We start from the raw sequence: 21,797 nt of genomic DNA, 5'->3' as shown, positions 1-21,797 counted from the left end.
TTCAGCAGTGTTACATGTACCTTCAGCAGTCTATTCAAGAGCTTTCTCATTCAGTTCAGTGGAGATTCATCCCCTTCCAGACACAGAATGTCCTCTTCCATTTAAGGGAATGAGGAAGCTCTCCCATACGGGAGTCCTATGTGTGACTTGGGGTATCTATGCTATGCAGCTTTGAAGCAGTGGCTATGTCTGCAATCCAGACCTATCAATAGCACTTCTCTCAAGAGACAAGAACACACACACACCTGGGGGTTTTCTTTCCATTTTCACTTCAGAGGCTTCGTTTGCCAAGCCACAAACCACTGTTTAAATTTCTCTGGCTTGGCAGTTCAGAAAGGGGAATGGTTGAAGCAAAAAAGGGGAGAGCCCCACCATGTCTGTCCATGTCTGTGCAGCTGATGCCAGGTCTATTTAAGCTATCAACACAAATGCAAACGCAACACACTGGCTAATAACTGGTAGTGGATATATAATTAATTACAATGTCATTCAAAATATACTAATATGCCACTTCGAAATAATGTATATATCATACAGTACATCTCACAAAATATACAAGTGACTGTAAGTTGTTGTATATATAAGAGTCAAATGAGGAGTCAAACAAGTCAATGAATGGCGAGGAACGCCAAGCTGTCTCTCAAAGGAAGATGTCCTGTAAAAGTCTCAAAGGAAGACGTCTATCAGAAATGTTAAAAGGAAGTCTCAAGAGGACAGTGTGTCCGGAATAGTTCACTGTTTCGGAATAAAGTCTTCATCGGCAAATAATTCTCAGTGAAAAATTTTCATACTACAGTCATACCTCAGGTTACAGCCGCTTTAGGTTGTGTTTTTTCGGGTTATGGACTGCCAAAACCCGGAAGTATCGGAACGGGTTACTTCTGGGTTTCGGCGGTCGCACATGTGCAGAAGTGCTAAATTGTGCTTTGTGCATGAGCAGAAGTGCCGAATCGCAACCCGCGCATGCGCAGGTTGCAAATGCTGCGGGTTGCGAACGTGCATCCCGCACGGATCACGTTCGCAACCCGAGCGTCCACTGTAGTGGGAATCTTGCTAGTGGATTCAGCAGCAGCTACACTATCCAGTGAGCACTGATCCACTGAGCAACTATTCTGTTGATTGTTACATTTTGCAACACTGTGGTTTGTGTTTCTCCACATGTCTATTTAAGCTGACTGGTGGGACTGCTGAAGCAGCCGCATACTCGGAGCTTGTGGAAAGTCTTAGGGAATGGGAGGTGTCTGGCACAGCTTCCTGCACAGAAGTGACCAGCATAAACTTGCAATTCAGAGCGGTCCTTTTCATTCCCCATCTTACTTGCACAGATGATGAGCCTATGAGAGCAACATCTAATCGTGTGTGTGCAGTCTCAGGAACTGGAACAGGGACAATCCCACAGATGCTAAAGTGCTGCATTTTGAATGGAAACCCCACTGCATGGTAACTGAAAAAGCCTCTCAGCTATTATATTCATTTACGCTGGGACTCTTGGGCCAAACTAGACGTTATCTGAATTGTGTGGTGGGAATTAATGTGTCTAGTTTGTTTGTTTTTAAATTAGCGACTGCTAATCCTTGGAATGATGATCCTCCTGGCCAAAACCAGGGTGTAAATGGAACATTAAGTGAACCTGGCCTCTCCAGGGTACATTTTCAAAATTTATTATGGGGGAAAGCACCTATACGGTAATTGAAATCTTGCAGCCAGTTCATTCTTGTCTAGCAGTAGGGAGAAACCCCACACTCGCTCTCCAGCCATTTTAAAGCTGCATGCATCACAAACAACCCACACGAGAATATACCAGAGTCAATACATGGAAACTGTAGACAGGAAGCAGAAAAAGCAGGTCTCTCATACATACAGTGCACACAATCCTAAATATAAAAGGCTATAAATGTGCTGGAGAGTAAATTAGTGAGTGAAACATTTCAAGAAAATGCTAAGGGGAACAATGGAAGAAAAGCAGACCAGCCCACAGGGAATTCTGTTTTACTCAGTCATAAAAAACACACACATATACACAACCTCTTCTGGTTTCCCCTGCCTGGAAAAGCTGCTCACAATGCTGGGAACAATGTGTTTTTTTGCTTTTTTTTAAAGTACTAAACAGCAGATTTCTGTTTAAAAAGATGTAAAAATGCAAAGAATTAAGTGACTGGACAGAACAGGAAAACTAAGCAAAAAAAGGTGCTTGCATTCAGTGGCCTTGTTTGTACTTCACTTTAACCCATAGTTAAATGAAGTGTGGTGTGTGAGTTAGGGTGGGGAGGGGAGGAGGGTTTCAGAGGCTTCAGAGATGCCAGGGGAAGACCTAAAGGGTATCATTTAAGGGGGAAAAACTCCTCAGATTTTTCATTTTCAAGTAACCTCCCACCCTTAAAGCTAGATTCTAGTCATACACCAGAGCATCTTAAAAAAACCCAACCTATCTCTGACAGAAATATTAAAAAAGAAACATGAAGAAACCTTCAATGGGGACTCATCTACATTAGTAAATAAAAAGTGTTTTAAATGCGTTATAACACTGCGATGGCGCTGTGGAGTTCCATCTTTCAGCAACATGATTTCCCATTATGAGGCTTACAACCTGTTTCCCTGAAACTTTTTTTTGATGTGTCTAGATCCAGCCTGGTTTGCTTTCTCAGAAGTTCTCTACTTTTCTGACTGCTGATCCTTGTGAAACACAAGTACAGTAGCACCATCAACACAAAATAGAGATGTATTAGCATATGCAGTGGGCATGAAAAGTGACTGGTCAGCGGGTGGAAAAGAGGGAGAATGGAATGGAGTGTCCTGGAAAAAGACATGGCTGCCCAGTTAGAACCCTGGAAGGAGCTCTCCATACTGCAACATTTTGCTGTAGCCCTCCTTATTCCTGACCACGAAATATTTTTCTAATCATTTCCAGGCAAGCTTCAACTAATTACACTGGTCAACAACAAATCTGTTGTCTGCGTTTTTTCAGTTGATTTAGGACGAATCTGATGCGCTGAATCCAAAAATCACATTGGTTTTGCTCAATCAGGTCAAGTTTTTGAGCTATGGCCACATGTCTTTTTTTATGTTTTTGTTCACATATATGCTTGTGTGGAGCATTTTAGAAAAAGTTGGTGGGGGTAAAATGCCATGTCGAATAATTGTTTTGATTGGAAATGATTATTTTAATGACAATAAGTATTCAGGTCTGATAGTTCTGGGTGATTATGTCGAAAAGGGATCAGTTTGAAGTCATAAAACCTCGAAATCTTCCATAAATTGGTGCGGCAAAGCATAAAGTTGGGGGATCAAAACTAAGTTAATGGGGCAGCCGCCCCACGAAGTATCCTGATCTTCAATCAGCACGTCGTCCTGTAGCTCATTGGGATGAAATTCCAGTGCCTATCTTCGGAGAACTTCCTGACATTAGTGACGAAGATGCCTCCAGTGTTGAAGAAGAAGAAGTGGTTCTTGAAGATGATGCTCCACATCCATTTTCCCAAAAGGAGTTGAATGATCTAGTTCACGACCTCAGCTTGTCAAAGGACTCTGCCGAACTGTTGGCATCCAGATTGAAGGAAAAAAACCTCCTCTCTGACAGTGCTTGCATCAGCTTCTTCCGCAACAGGCATCAAGAGTACCTCTGTTTTTTCTCGGAAGAGGTGGTCTTGGTGTACTGTGCAGATATTGCGCAGCTTCTGCTCAAGCTTGGAGTGCCACAGTACGAACCCAAAGATTGGAGACTGTTCATCGACAGCAGCATCCAATCACTGAAATGTGTTCTGCTACACAACGGCAACCAGTTTGCCTCTATACCCCTGGCTCACGCGAGTACACTGAAGGAGAACTATGAAGCGGTGAAGTATGTGCTGGAGAAAATTGGTTATGATCAGCATAAGTGGTTTATTTGTGTTGACCTGAAGATGGTGAACTTTTTGTTGGGACAACAGTCTGGCTTCACCAAGTACCCATGTTTTCTGTGCATGTGGGATAGTAGGGACCGTGCTCAGCATTACACAAAGAAAGACTGGCCTGTGCGGGAGGAAATGGTGCTTTGCAAAGAAAGGAACGTCATCAACGACCCTCTGGTGGACAGAGACAGAATACTCTTCCCACCGCTGCACATCAAGCTCGGCTTAATCAAGCAGTTCACCAAGGCTCTGGACAAGGATGGTGACTGCTTCACTTACTTGTGCCAGGCTCTTCCAGGATTGACCATGGAGAAGTTGAAAGCTGGCATCTTTGACAGTCCTCAGATCCGTCAGCTCAGAGATCCAGAGTTCGGAAAGTCAATGAACGAAGTGGAACTGGAAGCATGGAAGGCATTTGTTCTGGTAGTGAAGAACTTTCTTGGCAACAATAAGGCCAGAAACTACACAGAACTTGTCAACAACATGCTGACTGCTTTCAGAAACCTGGGCTGCAACATGAGCGTCAAGATTCACTACATATTTTCACATATGGACCAGTTTCCTGAGAACCTGAGTTCAATGAGTGACGAGCAGGGGGAGAGATTCCATCAGGACATGAAAGAGATGGAGACCAGGTATGAGGGTCGCTGGGACGCAGTCATGATGGCTGACTACTGTTGGACTCTAAAGAGAGACCTCCCTGCCGCTGAGCATTCCAGGAGTTCCAAGAAACGGAAGTTCAAGCCCTGAAGTTTGAAAAATGGTGACGCAACATGCAATTTATGTGTACTTACCTTTATCAATGCCCACCATCCAGTTTACAGTAAACCTGACCTGTTGGAGAGAAACGGATGCCATTTCCTGATTCAGCAGTGCAAAAATACCCTAAATCAGTTGTAGAAATCTAGACAACATTCAAAAAGTAAAAAATTGTTGCCCACTGTTATCACTCCTAACCTCTATGTTTCAATCAAGTGTGTACAAGCTGTATACATGGGAGTGCTCTCTGTGATATGTCCTGATTGTTTTCAATATATAGATTGCATGGAAAAAGTATAGAAGGTCAGCCGAGCATGCAAAATTGGAAAGCCAATGGCATCTAAATGAATTCAGACAAAAGTCATTTGTGTCTCATGCAGGCCCATTAAATACATAATGGAAAAGATCAGATGTGTACATATTTTAAATCCTAAGGGCAATCCTACTTTACATATACTGTATTATATAGATTAAAATAAATGAAATCAGTTTAGTGTTGCCTGTTATAGGGACTTGATGCCCACCTCAGGGATGACTGTGGGCAGAATTGTTGTCTTGCAGGGGGTTGGACTAGATGACCCTTGGGTCCCTTCCAACTCTACAATTCTATGATTTTATGTAAATGAGAATTTACAATAAATAAATAAAAATCTGGGCCCAATTTACATACCCATCTTTCATGGCTACTTTGTGCAAATGCAGCTTTAAATTAGCTCAGCGATTACAAGTTCAGAGAAAAATCAATTGTGTTTTTGCTCCAGCTGTACATGTCACAGCAAGAAACTATTAGTGAAACTAATTTTTAACACAGCGAGTATCTCAATATGACATTTATGCCCCAGCCAGCTCTGTAAAAGAAATGCAGGAGGTGGGGAGAGGGAAAGAAAAGCATTTATGTACCTGTGTTTGGTTTTATTCATTATGGGTATACTGTAACTCATTAGGGAGGACTTTTAGATAAAAGCATTAATCTGAAATCAAAGCCTGCCCAGTTATGCAAAGCACTCAAACTGTGGCCACATTACGGAGTCTAGAAGCTTCATGGTTGTGGCTGGAAGGGAAACTGAAAACTACTAAAAATGCAGCTTCCCCAAAATTATGTTGAAACAATCTATAGCCTTATTTAAAATTAACCAGCCTAACTTTTTAAGTTGTGGCCTAAGCAATTTATTCAATGTCATTTACTTGCCTAAAGAAGGAAACTGGAGGAAATGAGCTTTACTCTCTCATGGAAATAAATGGAATATACAGTAGTACCTCGGGTTAAGTACTTAATTCGTTCCGGAGGTCTATACTTAACCTGAAACTGTTCTTAACCTGAAGCACCACTTTAGCTAATGGGGGCTCCTGCTGTTGCCGCGCCGCCGGAGCACGATTTCTGTTCTCAACCTGAAGCAAAGTTCTTAACCTGAAGCACTATTTCTGGGTTAGCAGAGTCTGTAAACTGAAGCGTATGTAACCTGAAGTGTATGTAACCTGACGTACTACTGTATAGGTTCTTTAACTCAAGCCCAAATCTGTCTCTTCCACAGGTGATGAAGAGGCACTAAGAACCATTCCTATGTATAGTTTGTGTGTTGAAAATTAATCCTGTTTTGAAGACCCTGGACATTGCCGATGGAGTACTGTGGGTTGTGCATTCTCCACTAATTTGGCCAAGTGTGTGTGTGTAATTTGATGCTTGCACTGTTTTAAATGAGTTATAGTGTTAATGTGGAGCTATGCGCATGGCTGCAACAGCATTTATTCACATGGTCACTGGTTGTGCACCTATAATCTGACCTGGATAGGATCACCTCTTACATACAGTGGTACCTCAAGTTACATATGCTTCAGGTTACATACGCTTCAGGTTACAGACTCCGCTAACCCAGAAATAGTGCTTCAGGTTAAGAACTTTGCTTCAGGATGAGAACAGAAATCGTGCTCCAGTGGCGCGGTGGCGGCAGGAGGCCTCATTAACTAAAGTGGTGCTTCAGGTTAAGAACAGTTTCAGGTTAAGAACGGACCTCCGGAACAAATTAAGTACTTAACCCGAGGTACCACTGTATGTAGTTTTCCTGCTGATTCTTGATGGTACTGTGCTGATTTTGTGCAAAATGTTATTAAGATTTAAGCTTGTAACAAAAAAGTGTTTATGTTAGTCCTTTGTTTATGCTGACCCAAATAAAAGTATTTTAAATTTATGATGTTCCAGCCACAAAACATACTCTATTTTACTAGGCAACTCAAATGGGAAAGGGCTGCATTGCATGGTTGCATGAGCAGAGCTCTACTAATGCAATATTCCTCCACCTGATTCCAAGTGATTATACTGCAGCCCTGTTTAACACACACACACACAAAAATTCAGGAGCCCCATGTGACCTTTTGGAAAGGTTTTCTTCAAGGGGTGGTCGAGTGGGTTTCAGAGGAAAGCAGGGAAAGAGGTCTCAGTTGTGTAAGCTGCCTTCCACTTGCACAACCACTGGATACAACCCAAGGTTTCTAATGAAAAAGCAGTAAAATAATGTTTACTTGTAATCACAAGTTTCAGCTGTAACCAAAGATTCTTGGATTACAGAGGCCTCCCCAAATCACTGCTAAATATCATTAAAATCAAATTGTCTATAGCACTGTTTATGGGTTGATCCCAGAGAATTATAGAGGCCAAGCAATCTTTTAGTGGACTCCCATCAAAAGCAGGTGGCCCAGTAAACTAGTTCATCTTACCTTTGTCATTGTGCTTATTAAAACTAATTGGAGAGATAAATTGCCTCCTAGAAAGCCATTACCTCCTCGAAAGGACGTTAATTTGAAGCTGAAAGACTTTATTGAAGTTACATTAGACTCTATTCAGCTGCAATCCTAATACTTATGTTCCAATTATCTCCAAGTGATAATCAAATTTTAAAAATCTCATTGGACAGGATTGACATACAATTTTGAAATGGCTCTCTTATGCTTTTTATATTAGCACATTAATAACCTAGAGAGGAGGTTTTGCCATAACATTTTGCTGTTTAAGGATGTTTTCAAAAGTTAACAACACCGTTCATATGCATAGTCCAAAGGTTCAAGATGCAAAATGCATGTTATATTGAAGGTGTGTTGCATTAATCTTTAATACTTAGAAAGCACCTGTGGGGGAATCAGGGCTGCAGGCTGTTTGTCCTTTTCGTTGTTGTTTTAATTGCTATGTATTATATTTTTGATATTGTTTTGCTGTAAGCTGCTTAGCGAATATTTATTGACATGGCCACATACATCTCATAATACTATTAATAAGCAATAATAAAAAATAATAATAAAATAATCAATAGTAATAATAACAACTCCCTGGATTGGCTTGCCAGTCCATGAAGCGCAGAGTGCTTTTGCCTTGTGGGAACACACCGGTCCAGCAAATTTTGGCAAGCCAAAGGCCCACTGCTGTGGCAGGGGAAACGCGTCCTGTTTCACAGTTTGAGGCAAAATGGGAAGTACTGCTTTGCCCTGCTGCCATCACTGCTCCTACCACCATCTATCTGCTCCCGCTCCCGTTGCCTTCTCTGGCACCACTGCATGCCCTGCCCCATCCGCTACTGGCAGGGAAGCAGTATCGCCATTGTTGCCAGTTTGGGGCAAGATCTTCCCATGATCTTGCCCCAAATCAGCGCCGCCAGTGAAGAGGCAGGCGTACCCTGGGAGGCTTCTGCCACTAAAAACAAGCAAATGTAATTTAGAGCAGACAGTCCTAAGAAACTACTGAGCATCAGCAAATTAAGTAACAACGATGCTGCCACCTTTGTGGTTAAGAATCCAAAAACGTAAAGCCAAGCCTCAAATTCACTGCATAATCCATACAGCATGAGGAGCATTGTGAAATAGATGGCCCTCCCCCACCCTGAGTTTCTCATCAGTTTGTAGCAGCTATGAAAAGCCAGCATACTTGTGGGTGGCCTGCTGTGGCCTTCATTCGGTTTTATTCAATTATTCACTTGATTACACTTGAAAGAGCTATAAAAAGGGCATCTTAATTGCTCAGTGTTACTCACAAGCTTTTCAAAGCCAGCAAAGTGCGGCGCATGATCGCGATGTCCCTTTTGTGAATTCACAAATTTATCCCTACTGCAAGCCAATAAATAGATGGAATTACAAGTTTAGCACATATACAAACCCCCCCCCCCCCGAAAAAATACCAATTAGTTCTGGACAGGCATTTCTTGTTGGCTCCCCCAATCTGCAGTACTACATTGTGCAGTTCACCCACAGTTTGTCATGGAACCGGGTTTACATCTCAATGTTTTCAACTTTATCATCCTAAGAGATATTGAACAGGAAATGCAGGACAGAACTGGGTACTCAAAGGCTGTAGTAAGAAGACCTATCTTCTACTTGGTAGGAGAAACACAGAAAAAATATGGCAATCGTAAGTGATGTAGGTTCAAAGATATGCAGTTTCCTTTTTATTCAGGCTATGACACATGCGCCAATGGTCCCTGTTAATCAGAGTCACTCCTTATTTTCTGCGTCCCCCCAGAAACAAAGCACTGGATCTCTGGTTGATTCTCAGTAGATCACCAGGGAATCCTTTATCTCAATGGATGCTCCCATTAAGCACCCTCTCTCATATTTATTAGTATTATTTTTCTATCCAACCAGTGCTAACGTTACTGAAAGCATCTACAAATGAAATCTTAAGAGTAATGCTTTCCTCATTATTTTGGTTTTCTTCTGATTTTAAGATACATTTTGAGTCAGTGTGATACCTGTATATCCACTTATAAAGTCAGTTAGTATAAATCTTCCAGATACTAACAGAGATGCCAGAAACTTTAGATAGAAAGGAAAATGCAGCAGTCAAAATTTGGGTGAATAAATCAATTAGTAAAATTTGAAGAAGGGGTTGAAAATGTTTCACAGTTTCCATGTTAGTAAGACTAATTTTGGAGACAATCTATGGAGATATTTGCATTAAACCAGAAAAAGCCCCAAGTAGGATTGCTATTCCTGACTGAAATGTAAGTGGAAAATATATTAGCAGTGGTTTTATTATCTTTCTATGCACATCAGGCAAAAGCTTTAGGAACTTGTGCTAGAGGCTATTTTTGGAATCATTTGATACTGGAGTTACCTGCTTATGTTCCTGCAGGCTTTTAAAACAGTTGTTAAATGGCATAGCCATGGATTTAACCACAGAAAGCGGACCTACCATCACAAAATAGCTTTTTATAAATCTGATCAGCATTATAGGCTACTAAGGGAACACAGATGGAAGCCCACTTCTCAATCCAGAGAAAGTGTTGTGAGGAATTCCCATGGCATCCCAATACAAGATTATCACTTGTGATTCCCCTACTTCCGTTTTCTCTGCTAGGGCTAAAAGTTCAGGGCACAGTCCACTGAAATGCTCAAGCCTCTTTGAAATTAATGGCACAGTGCAAGAACTGGCGGATTGGCGGATTGTGTTTCTATATTTATTATGTTTTGATATTCTGCTGGAAGCCACCCAGAGAGGCTGTGGAAAGCTAGCCAGATGGGTGGGGTATAAATAATAAAATTATTGTTATTGGTCCTGGTTTGTGTCTTTTGCTCTTGTGCCCTAAGCCACAAGAAAGGCACCATTTGCCCAAGAGGAAAATGCCTTTCTGCATTATATTTATTCCAGTAACAGTGGACCAGTACTGGTTGATTCTGGGTCCACAGACAGGCTAAAGTAATGAGGAACGGCTTGGAATAGCTTTATGCTCAGCAACTTCTTATACAAACTTGAGCAACAACTTCACCTTTGAAACTAGACTAAGCCATGAGACTATAGGGCAAGTCCATTTCATTAATACTGAGGGGGTAGCTTTATAAACTCTAATTTATAAGCTCTATCGTTGTTGTTTAGTCGTTTAGTCGTGTCCGACTCTTCGTGACCCCATGGACCAGAGCACGCCAGGCACTTCTGTCTTCCACTGCCTCCCGCAGTTTGGTCAAACTCATGCTGGTAGCTTCGAAGACACTATCCAATCATCTCATCCTCTGTCGTCCCCTTCTCCTTGTGCCTTCCATCTTTCCCAACATCAGAGTCTTTTCCAGGGAGTCTTCTCTTCTCATGAGGTAGCCAAAGTACTGGAGCCTCAGCTTCACGATCTGTCATTCGAGTGAGCACTCAGGGCTGATTTCCTTAAGAATGGATAGGTTTGATCTTCTTGCAGTCCATGGGACTCTCAAGAGTCTCCTCCAGTACCATAATTCAAAAGCATCAATTCTTCGGCGATCAGCCTTCTTTATTGTCCAGCTCTCACTTTCATACATCACTACTGGGAAAACCATAGCTTTTACTATACGGACCTTTGTTGGCAAGCTGATGTCTTTACTTTTTAAGATGCTGTCTAGGTTTTTCATTGCTTTTCTCCCAAGAAGCAGGCGTCTCTTAATTTTGTGGCTGCTGTCGCCATCTGCAGTGATCATGAAGCCCAAGAAAGTAAAATCTCTCACTGCCTCCATTTCTTCCCCTTCTATTTGCCAGGAGGTGATGGGACCAGTTGCCATGATCTTCGTTTTTTTGATGTTGAGCTTCAGACCATATTTTGCGCTCTCCTCTTTCACCCTCAATAAAAGCTCTATCATTACATGGTAGCTATTATTGCTCTGGTGCAAGGTCTACTTTCAAGACTGGTGAAAAGTAGACCTTCGTACCAGTACGACTTCACCGTTACAAGGATAAATATAGTTGATGGAACCTTTTGCCAATGCTGGAAGTCAACAGCACTGGAGTAGCCAAAACTTATTATTTACCCTTAGTTATTTTTTGTTGACGATCTGAATTTTTGTTTTTAAAAAGGGAAATTGTAGAACTTCAGTATAAAATATTCACATTGAAACATCAATAGAGTTTACAACTATGATTCCTCATAAATATATTCAGCTGGGTTTGAATGTTTAGTTTGCAAATTTTATTTACGGGGGGAAAGGATTAGTCAGATGTGTCCAAGTGTTGATGATAAATTGTCTCTCTATTTTATTTCACATTTAATAAATCATTGGGTATCTTATTTCCAATGCAGAATAACAACAACAAAAACAGCCACACTTATTTTCCATGCACAGAAGTCTAAAATAGTTGAACTTTGAAACTTCGGCATATAAATAGGACAAACTGTGGAGCAAACACATTTCTAAGCTTGAAGAAACATTATGGTGGATAAAAATAAGGCCAAAAGCCAATCCAGTCATGCTTACTTGCATGTTCTAAGATTTTTTTTTATATGTTCTGCTCTTTTCTGATCTAATTGTCTAGGCTGGAAAATAAAAAGGAGATGGAAGGTGCCCAGAAAATGTTCACAGCTCATTGAGTAGCAAATTACTTATATATTCAATAAGCACAATGTGTGGAATTAAACTAATGAGCCCTATCAGCAGGCCTCTTGAAACTGAATTATACCATCAAAATTTGGGTCTCCCTTAAGAGCAATTGAAGTTGATGGAATTGCATCATATGCTTTGAAGGCTATCGCAAAATAATCTCTTTAACAATGGTCTTTTATTTCTTTCTGGGGGAAAATGTAGCTTTTCAGAGTCTTGCGGGCAACTGAAAAATTATAGAGAATATTTTATTAATTTGTTTGTTTATTTCAAACAAACAAGGGAATGACCGAGAAGCTCAACTCTCACAGAATGGATCCAATTATTTAAGAAAGGAGGAGGATGAACTTCAAACTCTGCCCCCTTTTACAGCATACATGTTAAAGAAGGGCAAAAAATGGTTGTGGACAATGATCAGGTCCTGGCACCTTTCCTGTGAGGTGCTTTAAGCAGTGTTATGGTTAGATAATTTTAGACCGTTGATTTAATGGTCTTTTGCATGGAGGATTTTTCTTTTTTAAAAAATGTTATGTTAAGGTATGCTATATGGTGCTTTTTAACCCAAAGGCCCTTACAGCAGTGAACAGCACATTGAGGGTGGATCTGTCTCAGTTTTGCTTGTCTCAGTTTCTATCTTTTCCAGTTTTAAATTGCGTTCTTCACATTTTGCAACAATTTGCAAGTTTTTTGTTTGTTAAAAAAATCCTCATGAAAATTCACCAGATTTTAGCATGATGTTTTTCTGAACACACACATTTTTATATGCAGTTTTGACTAATGTACACATTTCTGCAAGTAATTTACTCTAATATAATGCATGTTTGTATTTTACTTTCCTATTTATGTACAGCTTTCCCTAACATATGCATTTTTTGTGTGTAAAAACTGGTTGGAGAACTGCACTGTGAAATTCAGATGTGCAAATTTCAGAGGACAGCTGTGTTTCAGTTCACATATTGTTTCAAAAAGCGGAAAAAGATTTGCCTTTAAATGTGTACTAAATCAAATTCTTTTTCCATCCCTAAGCATATTAATGCAGAATAAAGGTGCAATAGGACAGAAAATAATAATCTTTGCTGCAACAATAAATGAAGAAATCTAAAATTAACCAATTTTTAAGGGTTAAGACAAACCTAATATTAAAGGAGAGCTCACAGTTTGTCCCTGTTTTCCATCTTCAGAACACATATACCTGTCATTTCAGTTGCAACAGTGAAGTGAATACTAGCTCAGTCTTGCCCTTCCCCCATTTCAAAGTGTTGCAAGAATAGTAATGGACATATGCATTCATTTGTTGCTCTCTCTTACTATATCTGTACATCTATATATGGTTTTTTTGCTAAGTGCAAAGCAGGTCTAGGACAGGAGGGGTAGGAAGGCTTCTTGATGACATTTTAGGGGCCCTGCCAGTCAATACCATGAACAACCAGCATCTACCTGAAACTTGCAGGATGGATTTTCACCCCTGGAAAAGAAATGCACATTTGAACCATGGGTGCTTCCAGAGCCTGGAATTGAAAGCCTAACATTTTTCCATCAGTGTTGTGACCCAAACAAAATGTATGTATATTTCTGTGGCTGATGTGCATGGCTATTCTAAGCACATCCAAGTTTTTGTTAGATTTCTTGGGTTCTTTCTAGAAGAATGTAGCTGAAACCCCAGTGTTTCCATCTTGCTGATCAAAATTTCCATGATTTCCAGTTCTGAAATACCACCCTCTCCCTTAGTCATATTTCAGTTCTGCCACTTACCCCCATATGTGCTCACTTAAATTTAACTCAAGGGTCTGCAAGTTGAAAATCATGCTTTGTTTCCACGTGTTTCTCCCCTTTTGGCATTCACTATAACATAGTCGCACGGCAAAGTCACATGCAGCCCCATATGTACTCTATTTTGCGAACTGCAAGGAATCTGTTTCAGCCAGTGAAAGAGTAAACTTATTCGAGCAAACTCATGAGGTGAGACAGATCATATAATATAATGATTAGTCATAGGAAAGTATGTGTTCCAGGACCAAACAAATGGCTATCACTTGCACAGATGGGTAGGGAGGAATAATAATCAAGATTTTTTGCTTTAAATGTCTATTAATTTACACTAGAGATGGGGGAGAAATTTGGGAGAGGGGAGGGAGTGGCCAGGGAAAGGTGGCACCTTACCATTTCATCTCAGGGTGTTGAACTGGGCTAGGCCGGGCCAGTGCACCAGAAGCTGTGCATTCAGTATTGTAGACCGAATTCTGTGGCACTTCTTCCTCGCTGCGATTAGACAAGATGACTCCTTGTTGAACTTCTATTGAACCTTTCTACTTCAACAGGCAATTTTAAGGACATTTTCTGTTTTTCTGTTTAATTTCAATTGATAAATCTACTGCAAGCTTTTAAAAAAAAAAATTATATACACCACTTAGAAACTTCACTAGGTAAGCAGTATATAAACAACTTAAACATATAAACAAAAGCCTGTAAAGCATAGCAATTATTTATAAATTTGCATCTATAGGTAACCCATACTGTAATCCTTATTAGGAGCAGGGAAGAGACATTGTAAAAGCCAACAGAGGGCCCATAATCTGACCCCTTCCCCTTTTCTCCGCAGCAGTGGAGCATGCTCACTAACCTTTTTCTTGTAGGAGAATTCCGGAAGCCAGCTTGGAGGAGAAGGCAGAGAGTTTGGAAGAGGCCTGGATGTTTTGCCTGCTTCAAGAGTTGCAGATTTATCCAGGTTCCTGCTCTACCATCAGGTGCCTATAAGGAACTGTAAGTGTTGCTCGGATTGGGACCTGCACTTGGAACTCTGAGGTCATTTCAATTGTTGGATCTACAAATTGCTTTGTTCTTCTTTGGTTCAGTAAAAAGGTAAAGGTAAAGGGCCCCTGGACAGTTATGTCTTGTCAAAGGCGACTATGGGGTTGCGTTGCTCATCTCGCTTTCAGGCCGAGGGAGCCGGCATTTGTCCACAGACAGCTTTCCGGGTCATGTGGCCAGCAGGATTAAACCACTTCTGGCACAACGGAACACCATGATGGAAGCCAGAGCGCATGGAAATGCCGTTTACCTTCCTGCCACAGTGGTACCTATTTATTTACTTGCACTGGTGTGCTTTTGAACTGCTAGGTTGGCAGGAGCTGGGGCAGAGCAATGGGAGCTCACCCCGTCATAGGGATTCAAACCACTGACCTTCCGATCTGCAAGCCCAAGAGGCTCAGTGGTTTAGACAGAGCGCTACCCATGTCCCTTCTGCTGAAGATATGATACAATCCTGCATGGTATACATTCAGTGAGCCATAATGGCATATTTACAGATATAAGTAAGTATATGTTTAGTTTAGGGACGCGGGTGGCGCTGTGCGTTAAACCACAGAGCCTAGGACTTGCCGATCAGAAGGTCGGCGGTTTGAATCCCCACGACGGGGTGAGCTTCCATTGCTCGGTCCCTGATCCTGCCAACCAGCAGTTTGAAAGCACGTCAAAGTGCAAGTAGATAAATAGGTACTGCTCCAGCAGGAAGGTAAACGGCGTTTCCGTGAGCTGCTCTGGTTCTCCAGAAGCGGCTTAGTCATGCTGGCCACATGACCCGGAAGCTGTACGCCGGCTCCCTCAGCCAATAAAGTGAGGTGAGCGCCGCAACCCCAGAGCTGGCCACGACTGGACCTAATGGTCAGGGGTCCCTTTACCTTTACCTTTATGTTTAGTTTATAAATTATTTATGGCTTGCATTTTATTCATTTGATAGGCTGGTGCAACCATGGGTTGGAGGTCCATTTTCCAGATGGGACAGAGTTTGGCTACCATTGGTGAATAGTGGTTACATAAAAAATTCATATAAATTAGCACATGCATTTCCCCCGTTGTTAATCTGTGGCCTCCTTTGGGTGTGAGAGATGCATTTCCCCTTTTTGGGTGGTCATTGTATGAAGTCCACTTGAAGTCCCTTACTTTTCATGGATCCAGCAAACTGTCTCCTTAGTTCTTATAGAGCAGGGTTTCCCAAACTTGGTTCTCCAGCTGTTTTTGGACTACAATTCCCATCATCCCTAACTAGAGAGATCAGTGGTCAGCGATGATGGGAATTGTAGTCCAAAAACAACTGGAGACCTACATTTGGGAAACCTTGTTATCAAATGAGCAGCAGAGAGGAAAGCAATATTATTCCCTAATATGTCATTTGTGATACATCAAGCCAGTGTTGGGAAAATCAAGACTATTTTTCTCGCCACTGCATCCCCCCATTCCACCCCTCACCCTCAACTGGCTTTTCTCACAAGGTAACATTGCTCTCTCTTCCCTAAACACGAACCAACGTCAGTAAGCAACAAATCTGGAAATCTCTCTAGGAGCCAAATCCCAGCTGGGACACTAAATCATTTCACAAGAATGTGTCCTACTGAGAGGTATTTGTATCCCAGTCTCATTACGCCATACAAAAGCGCGTTCCTTTTAAATAAAACAAGTTTTTTAGTCCACATGGCTAGGCGATCATAAAATTGCTACAAAAACAATTGCGATTGGCAGTCTCATAATGATCAGAGAAACATTCTGGGCAGGTCTGTCACTTAAAGAATTGCTTTAATGCTCAGGGAGAAAACAGATAATAGCACTTCGTGCAGTCATTGAAGCAGAAAGGAGAACATTAAACACACACACGTGTTTTGAGAAAAAGGCAAGACAGAATTTTCCCTCGGAAATATCAGCCACAGTGTGAAATAGTAAAAACAACAACAACAAAAGTATAGAGGAAGGAGATTTCTAAAATAATCATTCACACTATTGGAGAATGATGAAATCAATTGCCATGTTTGCCTATGTTTCCTGAGTGCCAGCCTCAAATCATAGCTTGCTTCAGCCATTTTGTCACTTCAGGGGAACAGTGAAGCATATTTGCTATTATTGGCTGGGAAAATTAAAAACAAATGCATAAAGAGAAAGAGAATTCCCTGGGTGCCAAGAACCAGGCTTGGTGCAAGTACTCTTTGGTAAGAGAACGCCAGCAGAGATTTAAAATCACAAAATATGAAGCACAGTAAAGCATAGGAATATAGCCTATTAGACCTTTAAAATATACCTTCCAAAGTTCTCCACTTCGCCCAGCATAGAAAAAGATCACATGTTTGATAAGTTAAAAATGGTTTACTTACACTTCTTCAAAGGTCAGATTCATGTGATTTTCCATAGAGAAGTAAAAAAAAAAACAGGCAGCAAAACTTAGGTTAGTTCCAAAGTGGTGAAAGTTCAAAAATTATTTGTATAGGAACATAAGGATGGCTTTGTAAAAAAATGGGGGGCATGCAGTGTGAGCTTGGAGCAACCACTAGCTTGCCTGGTATTCTACTAGTTCCTAAAACCAGACAAAAATTAATGGATTGGAAATGAATGGATTGGAATATTTTCCCTGCTGAAATAAAATTTCCTCGGCCCTTGTTTTCGGTTATGCAAACATTGACCTGCTATTTAGCACAGAAGTCTCAGATGGTGGAAGTTTATAATCCAAAAGGCTGCTCTCATCAGCTTTCTGCCTTTTCCACATTTGCATAGGGGAGGGGATAAATGGTTACAACACTTGGGGGCATGAGTTGCTTTGGCTATTCAATATTGGAAACCCAAATTTATTGGGGCAGCTTTGCACATGGAAGGAAGCATAAAACAGCAGGGTCATCCTGTCAACTCACAACCCTTCATTCTCCACATTCAATGTAACATTTGTTAACGTTGGGTGCAACAGAACTGCACTGTTAACTTGAGCAATAAATGTTCCTTTAACACAAACGCCTGTCTGCACGAACATACTGTTGTAGTTGCTTCTAAACCACCACCTTCTACATATGTTTTTGTGTAGTTGTATACACACAGGGTGCAATTAAGTACAATCTTACTTGCCAAACCCTCCCTCCTTCAAGCTTAGTGGCTTTTGTGAACTGTTGGCAGACACAACAGAAGTACAGGTATTTATGACCACCTTGTGGGATTTATTTAGCAGGTGAAAGACTGCCTGCCACCTGTTTCCATCCTAACACCCGTAAAACAAGAATATTTCTAATTTGCATGCAAGGTTGGAAATAACATTTAGGGTTATAGCCATGTTCTGAATAGACCCATTGAAATTAATGGTCCTATGTTAGTCAGGCGGCAGGGGGAGAGGAAATGGTGGAGGGCTAAACGTGTGTCATTCAGACTGTCCTAAGCCAAGCTCTGAACCAGTCGCACTCCCCTAAATCTGTCTCTGCCATGCCCTCCAAGATAGTCCTGTGGCCTCAAGTGTGGTAGAGGTGTTAGTGTAGTCTAAAAACAGACTTGAAATTATCCTTGAATAGTTTTGCCGCTAGCAAGTTTGATCCTAGCAACAAATTTTCTCCCCAGTGACAGACTTTTGTATGAGAAAACCTCTGAAAGAGTGTGCTGGTCACTCTGTCCGGATGGTTGAAGAGCAGAGAGGAAGAATGATTCTCTGTACTGTATATAGTTCTGTTTTATTTTCCTTAGGCCAGTAGTTATACAAGCTATAGTGTTAATTCTTCAATAAATACTTCAAAGCAGAACTGGAATGGGTGAGGTGTTTATTCCCACATGGGAAATCGCCAACAGATGAGCTGAACTGAGAAAGAAGATTCGGGAAGACTTTAGGCTGACTGAAAAAGGAACCCCAAATGATTGGCATAGTGCACTGAGAAGAGGTTGATTGATGTCTGTCACACCAGTGTTGAAGAAAAAGGTGACTTCTAGTCCAGGTGACTCTAGTCTGTGGAATTGAAAGGTGTGAAATGTCTGACTAGCCTTGAGAAGTGGAGTTAGTATGGAAAAGAGCAACAATTTTCTCTGTTGTGATGCCTGAATTACAGAAAAGTCTCTCAGGAGAGGTTCAGCTAGCCAGCCTCCTATTTGCCTATTTTTAAATTGGTTCTTAAGACCATTTTGTTCCTGTTGACATTTTCCACTTAGAGCTTGCAATTATGTATTTATAATCTGTTCGCTGAAAAGTCTTTTTTTATGCAGTTTTATTTCTGATGTTGGTCTGCTGTTTTATTGCAAATTATTGTACTTTAAATTTGTGATAATACATATAAATTATTCTTTACTTTGTGAGCAGCCTTTTCCCATACGCTTAGTCCTAGGAAGGCAAAATATATTTAGTTAGACTTGTGAGAAATTTAAAAAAGGCAGAACCCCTCCTTAAAAATAAAAAGGGGTTCAAGTTGGGGTGTGGAAATGTGTCTCTTTTTAGGGATGTTACAGTCACAGATCACTGGCCATGATGTTTCATAGTCACCTTATCCAGATGGAAAATCAGATTTAAGCAACAACCTTGAAGATTAGTATGAGTACGAGGGGGAGGGGGAAGGAGAGGAGAGAACAGCAATGATGGTGAGTCCTTGATGGAGAATGACTTCACCCATTTACCCTTCCCAAAAATTAATATTTGTAAGGAACCACAGTGAGGTCTTGTCCCACTGTGAGGTCTTGTTCTCATAATCACTCAACCTTCATGGAATGCTTATTAGGTTCTCAAAGACATTTGGGCTACATGGATCTTTGCCTGATCCTCAAAGCAACTCTTAGGTTATAATATTTTTGTTACAGGATTTGTATTATTGATTTATCAGTATCTGTAATTAAAGCATAGATCTGTAAAACATAATGTTTAATTGTTTTCTAAAAAAATAATTGCACTTCTTTCCCTATGTTTTTATCTGGTTCCATTTTAGGTGTAAGGGGCATTGAGTCCCTGTCAGGGAAAAGTTGGGATATAAGTAAGTAAATAAAAAATAATTGATCATAATTGCAAAGTAAAATTCATATTAATGGCCCTACGGCGTGGTCTGAAAGGACCTGATGCAGTCATGTTTGGGGTCTGGTCAAGACTTGGATGAGAAACTGCCTGGGAACCAGACAGTATCTATGAGGGAAGAAAAGTGGGATTTAAATGCACCAAATAAATTAATGCAGAGTAATTAATGATTTTTGTTTGTATTCTTTTTTAAAAGATGTCTAGAAGCCTCTCTGAAAATTCATCAGCATTTTCATGGAGAGTTTCACCTAATAAATACATTTTTGTATGCAATGTTGTCTATTGCACATACATCATAAAGACACCACAGTCTCCGCTGTGCCTCATTTCCAAAGGAAATATAAACCCTTGGTAAGTGCCTAAACCCCTGGAAACTCGCACCACTCGGAGATTAGGGTGGCGTGTAAGAATATGCTATAAAATGCTAGAAATCAAAGTGAGAGGCGTGGCTGATTTACCCATCACTGGCTGTCACTTGGCATCCAAAGAAAAACACTCACAGCTATTCCAGGTTATGGAAGATTCTAAAGGACACATTGCTAATTCTAGAAAAGCATGCTGCCCAAAATTGTCCTGATAGTTGCCTCCCAACCCACCCACCTTTTTCCTTTTTAAAGTTTTGAACATCTGCTCTAACCATCTTAGCTTCAAGGAGGATTATGTGACCTTTTGTCAATGGACGTTAAAAATAACAGCACCAAGCTGATAGATTTTGCACGGGCTTTGGGTGATGACTTTTTCCTACCAGCAAATACGAAAAGAAGTCAATAATGGGCGGTTAAAACAAAACAAACAACATTTACCCATTCTACCCTGTAGAATAAAACTGGGGAACAATAATTCAAATAATTTTTAAAGAATATTTAAGTATCACATACCAACTTGCTTCCTTTAACAGGCAAGGGCCTAAGAACTGTCCTGTCTCATTACAGGGGGTGGGGATTTATGACAGGACTGTTCATCTATTGCACTTAGATTGTTAAATACCTCCCCCAAAGAGATCCTTCACTGATTTTTCAGCATGCAACCAGAACCAGACTTTTCTTCAAAAAAAATTCTGCTGTCTTAGAGCAGCTGCTTAAGGAATTTATTTTCAACAGCTGTTGAAATTTTGCTAATGTTAAAATTTCATTTCATTTTTTTTATTTTATAGTTTTAAATGCGCTTTAAAGCTCCTTAAGCAGTTTACAGAAAAGCAGGGTATAGCTAAGAGTAAACATGGAAATCATGCTTAAGTAAATGAGCCAGTGATAAAAGACTGGTCTAGTACCAGGGGTGCCAACCTGAGTAAAACATAGGACAACAGTGGCGAACCTAGGTCACGCGGAGCCCTCACTGGTGGCATGTGCGCCATCGGCCCATCCGACTGTTGTTTTGTTGTTTTTTCCATTTGTTCTCCCAATCCCCCCCATGCTACTGTGTGCATCCACTGCTTAAACCTGGAACTTTTTTCCCCCTTGCTGGTAGCTGGCGATTGTTTTCAGCGATTGGTCTGTTTTTCAATTGGCTGCGGCAGTGGCTGTTTCTGATTGGGCGTAACAGCGTTCATTATTTGACCCCTCATGATTTTTTCCCCTGCACTTTTTCCGATGCTGCGTGGTAGTTCCCAGCTGCCCCCTCCAAGCCAGGCCTTGCCCATTCCCTTCTGCCTCCCCCCCTGCTCCAATCCTCCACAGGCCCCTTGCCTCCTGTGGGCCTGACCTGTCAAAGCCAAGCCTATTCACAGGGTTGTTGTGAGGATAAAACTGGAAGGGGAGATCAACCTTGCCACTCTGATCTCACTGGAGGAAGAATGGTAGAGAAATGGAGTAAATAAGCATGTGAAGCACATGCAGCTAAGCTATGGATTTCAGCAGCTCTCCAGACAGAGTTTCAGAACTGAATAGCATCCAATGCACTCATTTTATTTCTAGCAGATGTCATTATTCCTTGTCAGAGAGCACAGTCTCTTTGTTACAGCGTATGAACCTAGTTTCCTACAGTTATGTAAGAACAAAGGATAGCAGCCAGAGACAGGCTTTTTCTCTGGAAGAAAGAATTGACTGAAATTGAAG

At 41.0% G+C, this 21,797-nt stretch overlaps 1 long non-coding RNA gene across 1 annotated transcript in view; it reads right to left on the bottom strand.

Moving 5' to 3' along the window:
* The window catches only part of LOC308472717, a 32,499-nt gene extending 11,332 nt beyond the window's left edge, over window positions 1–21,167 (bottom strand). The window contains exons 1-3 of the long non-coding RNA XR_013983665.1: window positions 21,027–21,167; window positions 14,581–14,718; window positions 14,121–14,219 (exon numbers count right to left, since the gene is read on the bottom strand). This is a non-coding gene — a long non-coding RNA (uncharacterized lncRNA). The remainder of the gene's footprint in view (window positions 1–14,120; window positions 14,220–14,580; window positions 14,719–21,026) is intronic.
* Window positions 21,168–21,797: the final 630 nt, after the last annotated feature.

Source organism: Podarcis pityusensis (genome assembly GCF_964106645.2).
Source record: "Podarcis pityusensis genome assembly, chromosome: 3".
Lineage (NCBI taxonomy): Eukaryota > Metazoa > Chordata > Lepidosauria > Squamata > Lacertidae > Podarcis > Podarcis pityusensis.
Note: the sequence above shows the minus strand (reverse complement) of the source record. Positions and strands in the feature narration are given on the sequence as shown.